We start from the raw sequence: 8,063 nt of genomic DNA, 5'->3' as shown, positions 1-8,063 counted from the left end.
AAAAAGTGTTTACTAAGTAAATTGGCTGTCTTTATTACTGCGGCTTTAACCTTAGTCGCTTGTGAATGTTTCTCCCAAACTCTGATCTCAACACCAAACAGGAGAAAGTAGTAACACAAATGGATTTCATTTCCACTGAAACAAAAGATAGCAACAAGTCTCTCTGAGCTCGAGTGCCTCTGAGCAAAATGCAGAGTGACTTAGAGTACTGTGACCTAGCTGGAAATGTTGTAATGGCCTTGATAGTGATTCATGTCCTCACAAAACAAACAGCTATCTCTCTAACCCTTCACAGCTTAGGCGGGGCCTCCACCACAGAGCTGCTTTTGGTCGGCTCTGCTGGCTTTCATGATGAGACTCTGGCAGCCAGTCTAAGAGAGAAAAGGACAGTCAGGGAATTTTAAGTGGTTTGGATCAGCAATTGTCATGTGCAACTGATCTTCGTTTATATTTCACTAGCCAAAATATAATGCTGCCTAAAATTGGGAAAGAAATATTTCAAATACTAATCAGCCCCAATCCTGCTTTAATGTAAAAAATGGGCTGTCCTACCTTTTCTCAATCTTAGCCTCAGAAGAGAGATTTAATATTTCCTGACAGTGCTTTAAATACTTTGCTGTTCAGACTTCAATGAATCCACAGTAATTACATCAGTTAAACCAATTGGTTTTTCCAAAGCTGTCTAAGGCTTAGGATGCTTTTGAACTTCTTATCATCCTTTGATATTATGTTTAATAGAGAAAGGGCCAATACTCAGATGGATCACCACTTAACCATTGAACCCATTTACCTGTTAGCTGTTTTTGTTGTTGTTTTTAATCTATTGATTCAATGGCTTACAATTTCCCAGGCCCTTCCTTTCCAGGAAGCTTAATTACACAGATTCTAGGAGCCATATGCTATTCCCAGTGGAAAGTTTCAAGGAAGGCCTGGTGGTTTTTAATTCTCAGAAGATCAAGCCATAAAGACTTCAGTAGATCATCATTAGGAACTGACTTAACATTTAGTATCTAACTAAGCCTTTTCTAGGATCTTTTATGTAGTCATTTGTACAAAGCAGGCTAAAAAAAAAATTATTTGTCTTACAGATGGAAAAAGTGTGGTATCAGTACACCACTGTTTGGGGGAGGAAGGAGAAGCACCAGTTGCTTTTGGTGCAGATTAATTATAGCCATCCCTCATCTCCCTGTCAAGAATATCCAACAATTTCATCATAGCTTTGGCTTCAATCAATGTGCTTATTCTCACTGAACCAAATTCAGTAAAACAAGATCTTCTTGATATGCTCTATTGGCAATATCCAGCATTCACCTCTATAACAACTAAACAAACAAAAGAGCACAGTTGAGAATGATTTTCCTTCAGAACAGCCAAAGACCACTAAGCATATTTACATAAGGCCAGAAAGCAAGTGCATGAATTATAAGACTTCCCCTCTGTGTGTTTGGGGGGAAGGGATGGCAAATACAACCTTTTAAGGCAGGTAGTGTGCTTAAGTAGAAGCCTGAGGATAATAGGTGTAGACACCCACTTCATTTCTTCAGCACAGCCATTACTACATATGGAAAATGCTGAATTGTTCGCTCATAATTTCTGGTGTAAAAATAACTTAGAAGTCATGAGTGGATGCTTATTAATAAAAACAAAGTTATCAAAGAGATGAACATAAATGGTTCTGAAATCAGAGCAGGCCTGTAAAACAGACATGCAGGATTGAAACAGAGGAGAGATAGTATCAAGGCCAGTGTGCTTTGAACTTCTTAGCCAACATTTGTCATGTCTTTTCTTAGTTTTCTAACAAGTAACTTTGATTACCTCTTATAAACCCAAACTTTCACTATATATAAATTCTCCTTTACCCCATTTATATGCTCTGAGATAAATATCAGCAAATAAATTTGCTATTTTTATTTTCAAGTGGGAATACTTTTGATGATGTTAATATGCTAACTTAGAAAAGGTTACCTCAAAGGCAATGCGTTTGGACAATTTGCAGTATTAACATCAAGATGCTCGAGTGGTAAGATGTTCAAATTTGGAAGTCATAGGATGCAAGATCTACTTCTGACTTTGCCTTTTATTAATTGCACGGACTACTTAATATGTTGTTTGTAATTTAAACCTCCCCTTTATAGAAATTATAAAATTATGCAAAAGTCAGCTAGCTTAAGCTATGCCCTAAAGGTGGTCATTTGTCCTAACCAAAAATTTACACCCTAGGTATCTTCAGCTAACTTTCTAATTAGAAAGTCTGCCCTGCAGAAATCTCCCAACAACACTTGAGTATTCTTAATTAGCATACTGCATGTAAAAATAAGTTTTCATTGGTAAAATTAATGGCTTGTCAATTAGCATAAAGATGCTCGAAATAGACTTTAACTAGTAAAAATAGTAATATTAAAGACACATGGATATGTTGACTACAGTTTGATTCTCATACCCATCAGCTAAAAACCCACGCCAGGCATTTGTGCTTGTGTGCCTGCCCCAAATTCCAAGAGGCAAATGGAGGAGAAGGGATTGCAGTGTGGCCATCCTTCCAGGGAGGGGATTGGGTATGATTTCTTGCTTTCTGTCTCTCTGTCTCTGTCTCTCCAATGAGTACATGCACACTATAGCAAAAATCTCTCTTTAAAAACGAAAACGACACATGGATATAAAATACATTCTAGCCTCCCTCCTTGCTTGCATAAACAGAATAAGAAGGTGAAAAAGCCCGTGTCCTGTACCATTAGGGATATTGCGTGGAGACTGATTCCTAAATTGTCTTATGTCTGACCACTGACTCAGTCCTCAGTACTTAATTGGTCTTACAGCTACCATAAGGTGAATTGAACCCTGCCTCTAGAATATGGTCATGTCTATTGAAGTGAGCATTATATGTACTAGTACAATTAGAATATCTGAAAGGTCAAGAACTAATTTGCACAGAGATTTACTTGAATTTTATTTATTTATTTATTTGTTGTGATTTCCAAGCTACTGGGGTCTAGGACTTGAAGCATTGTCTGCCATGTGGGAATCCAGCATCTTAACCACCACGTCATCTAATGGACCTGAAATTTACTTTTATTATTATTATTGTTGTTATTTTTAATTTGATTTAGGGCACATGTGCTCACCAGAGAGAAAGAGAGCAATAGAAAAGGTGAGAAAATTATCCTCCAGGTCCAAGGCTCGAACCACAGTCAGTCATGTGGGAGTCCAGTACCTCAACTACCATGCCAACTGTTAGCCCCAAGATTTATTTTTAATATAAACTAGTGAAGAGGTTTTTGGGGAAGATAGTAATTATGCATCTCTTATTATTGATGATTACCACTACCTACAAAATAATATTTACAACATTACTTTCCCTTAGCTTTTGATCTTTCTTTACTCCCATTTCCAAATAGTCTTAATATCACCCAGGTGCCATAGGAAATTCTGGGAAATAGGCTCCTATCTCCAGACTACAGATTCAGGGGATTCAGTGGAATGCAATGCATGCACAATGTCTCCCTAATTACCCATCACTCTAGGCTTTGGCCTTTGCCTTTTCCTTGCTAGTCCCAGAGGCTGTTAGGATTTTTCCTGTTTCTGCCAGGAAGCTGTAGACCCAAGAAGTTTGGTAAATCTTTCCTGCTGCCCAAGTTCCTTCCAGGGGCCCATAATCAAATCCTTTGAGAAATTATCCGTAAGAATAGAACACAGATAAAAATATCCTGGGGCCATTTCCTAGATAGAGTGATGATGATGATGATGAAGAATTCAATTTCTACGTGGTAAAAACCTGTATTACCATAGATTGTGTTTGGTTGCACAGAAAATAATACTCAAGAGATATTGGTTTAAGCCAGTAAGGTTTCTTTCCTTCATATAATAAATCTAGAATTAGGCAGTTTAAAGTTCAACAGTGCCATCAAGTCCACAATTCTATCTCCCTGCTCTGTCAACATCTATTTGTGAATATCCTGTGCTTTCTCTTTCAAGATGACTGTAGCACTCCTAGTATACGGTGAAGAAGAAGAGAGAGGAAAGAACTTTTAACAAAGTGAAGTTTTATCTTCTTATTTATAGAAGGATGGTTTCTCCAGGGAATTCCCCTTACATTACCTTAGCCAAAACTCTGACATCCCCTAGCTACAAGTGGAAAGGGGCACAGGGACAGAGCAATTTTAGCAGAGCACATCACCATCTTGGACAAAACAAAATTCTGATGGTAAAGAAGAAAGATAATAAAGATTGGCAGGTAACTATTAGGTTTTATCTAATTCCATATCATCTACTGAGCATGAAAGATTTTTAGCAACCTGCCCAAGAAAATGGTAGGTCTATGATTTTAATCCAGGTCAACTTGACTAATAGCGATAATAATAATTGGTCAAGTGCTGGTCATAGGTCAGGCATTCCTCTAGGTGCTTTATGAGCTTTGACTCATCTCCTCCTCATAGAAACCCTCTGAGGGAGGTGTTTTTATTGTTCTCATTTATCAGATGAGAAAATCAAGGCTTAGAAACTTTAAGAAACTTGCTTAGAATCACACAGGTGATAGCAGGTGAAGCTCAAGCTCTTATTCAGTTCTGTGTGACTCCTTAGCTCTTGATCACTGTTACACAGCTTTTACAAAACCCATTTGCATAAGCTGCACACTTCTGCCATCTTGGTTGGGCAGGAGAGGCGCAAGGGAACAGGTCATTGGTCAAATACCGATCAGGCAGCAACTCAGTACTCCAAACTGGATGGGATAATTTGAGGCCTGAGAAGAGAAACAAAAATCCAAGAGCTAGCAAGGTAATGAGTAATGTCAGGACCAGTAGATGGTGTAATGATTACATCACTGGACTTCTACATAGTGGACCATGGTTTGAGTCACGGACCTGGAGGCTTGAAACTCATCCCGGCATGTGTGGTATATGCCCAAGATCCCAGAAGGAGAATGGAGGAGAAGGGATTGTGGCGTGGCCACTCTCCCTGGGGGGTGATTTCTCACTTTCTCTCTGTTTCTCCAGTGAGTACACATACCCTATAGTAAAAAATCTTCCCCCTCCCCCCAAAAAAGTAAAGTCCAGCTGGTGTCTAGCCATGTGCTAGAATATGCATTTAGAGTTTTTCCTTAGTGCAGAGAGCCTTTCCCCAACTTCAGTTCATATTTTTGATGAAGCCACCAGGAAATGTCTATCACAGAAGATAATCGATATTCATTGCCTTCCGAATAATCATTCATCCATTCTTTCTTATTACCAACCCCCCATTTTACTAAGGACAATATTAGGCTCAGTTAAAATGACTCGCTACACATAATTCCTTGTCTCTACTGGATGACCATATGACAAAAAACTGACAGTGACACAAGTAAGCACAGTCTTTTGGTTAGTGTTTCTTACAGTTACTGTTTATCTCTAAAAACGTGACAAGCTCATACTCAATTTGGCAGCACATATACTAAAATTGGAATGATACAGAGCTTAACTTGCCACCCCCTCCTCGTACAAGAATGACACACAAATTCACAAAGCATTCTATACTTTGCTCCATGCCTGGAAGTCATCTGACATTTTTCTGGTTAATACTAAGGAAACAAAACAATATGAGTAAAAATGAGTCAAAGCGTACCATGTGGCCTCTAATATTGAAATGATAATTTTCACTCCAAAAAAAAAAAGAAAAGAAAAGAAAGGAAAAAGAAGCAACAAGTCACAGAGAGAGGCAAGCTCAACTGGCTCAGGCATTTGATCTTTGTTCATTCCTCTTCTTCCATTCTGCAATGCAGTTGAGGTGTCTGATGTGGCAGCAGCTATCTTATGAGCATGAAGATTATTGCCTCGCACTAAGGATGGCATAGTGAGAAGATAAGCATCCTGTGACCCTGGCAGAACTGTGGAGCATCCATTCTAAGCTTGCTCTATGCTCTAAGCATGCCTGTCTCTGACTTGTGTCGATTTATGAAACATAAACCCCTATATAGTTAACACTGTAGTTGTTGTTGTACTTGTTGCTATTACATGAAACTGAAAATAATCCCTACGAACAGAGATGGCCACATTATTCTCCCTTTCATTCACAGCGTAGGGCATATCATGGTTGTTGCCCAGCTCCTACTATATGGGGGGAGCAGACATGACATTAACTTGTCTGGGAGAGTGGGCTTGTGGCTCTGGCACCTCATGCTGGAGAAGGCCTTTGGTAGTCAGGTGACATTGCAGAAAGAGAATAGGTTTGGGCAATCCAACCTTCATGACTAGGTGTTTGACCCACTTTCAGCCTGTTTCTCTATCTCTACTATGAGGATTATAATAGGTACCTTAAATACTTACTGAGAGGATCAAAACTCAAAGTGTGTGAAATGCCTAATTCAAATGGTATGTATGTATATGAGAGAATGTGAAAGATTTCATAGCAAAACAGAATTAAGGTATAACTTTCTGTTGGTGGAGAAAGATTTTGAAATTCATGCCTAGTTTTTCCACAGTATGCATTTTCCATGAAATTTTGAAGTCCTCTTCTTTATATTTCTTTATTAAGAATTCCCCTCTCTCACCAACACAAATAGAATGAATCATTTCACTCCTTCCATTTTTTTAAGCTTTTGCTATAGGGCATGTGCACTCACCAGAGAGAGAGACAAAGTGAGAAATCATCCCCCATAGGTGATGTCCACACCTATGGTCTCCTCTTGGGATTTTAGGCATGCACACACATGTGCCCAGTGTGTTTTTCAAGCTGCCAGGTCTGGGACTCAAACCGTGCAGATGGACATGCAGAATCCAGCACCTTAAACTCCAAGCCTTCTGCTGACCCTCCAATATTTTTATCATTAAATTAAATTTTTTTCTTTATTCATGGTAGAGCTTGTACACGCACACAAGAGAGAGAGAAAGGAGAGAGAGAGAGAGAGAAAGAGAGAGAGAGACCCTCTATGGAGTCTGGTCACGTCATGATACCTTCCTCCAGTCCATGGGATCTTGAGTGCCCACCAGTGTCTGACATGATTAGGTGTATGTGCTGGGAACTTGAACTCTGGTTACCATGTGCTGTGCTAAGTTGTTGGTCCTCTCCCTCCTTTCTTAATACATCCCTCAGGCTTCTTGTTATGATATCCTTTGGAAAAACACCTCCCCTTGACTTTTGGCCTTTTTTGTTTTGTTTGATTTTGCTTTTGCTGTAGAGTGTGTGTGCTCCCAGAGAGAGACAGAGAGAGGGAGAAACAGAGAAAGAGAGAAAGAAAAAGCACTCCCCAGGAGGGATGACCATGCTTTAATCCTTTTCTCTTCCATTCTCCTCTTGGGATTTTGGGCATGCACGCACACCTTCTCAGCCTATCTTCCAAGCTGCTGGGTCTGGGACTCAAATCATGCAGTTGGCCATGGGGGATCCAGCCACCTTAATCACCAGGCTGACCATTGGCCTTAGTTTTGATTTTATCCGTGTGTGTGTGTGTGTGTGTGTGTGTGTGTGTGTTTTAAAAAAGTTAATAGAGGAGCCTAGCAGATGGCTTAATGGCTGCGTTGCTGGACTCCTATGTAGTTGACTGAAGTTTGAGTTCTGAACCTGGTGGCTTAAAACTCACGCTGGGTGCGCGTGTATGCGTGTGCTGAAGATCCCCAGAGGAGAATAAAGAAGAAGGGATTGCAGCATGATCACCCCCCCTGGAGGGTGATTTTGCACTTTCTGTCGCTCTGTCTTATTGTCTTTCTGTCTCTCTGTCCTTCTGGTGAGTGCATGAGCCCTATAGCAAAAATTTCTCTTTAAAAAAATTCATGTTAGTAGGGATGGGGAGCAGCAGCTGGCATAGTGGTTTAAACTGGACTCCTACATGACCAATGATGGTTCAAGTCCTGGACGGGCAGGCTTGAAAACTATGTCCAGTGTGTGTACATGCATGCTCAAAATCCCAGGAGGAGAATAAAGAAAGGATTATGGTATGACCATCCCCGCTCAGGGGGTGATTTCATTTTTTTAAATTTTTAATTAATTAATTAATTAATTTTTTGGAGAGGTTTTTGCTATAGGGCATGTGTGCTTACCAGACAGACAGAGAGAGACAGAGAGACAGAAAGTGAGAAACACACACCCCCCCCCCG

This window comes from Tupaia chinensis, unplaced genomic scaffold (assembly GCF_000334495.1).
Source record: "Tupaia chinensis unplaced genomic scaffold, TupChi_1.0 Scaffold000076_1, whole genome shotgun sequence".
Taxonomy (NCBI): Eukaryota; Metazoa; Chordata; class Mammalia; order Scandentia; family Tupaiidae; genus Tupaia; species Tupaia belangeri.
Note: the sequence above shows the minus strand (reverse complement) of the source record.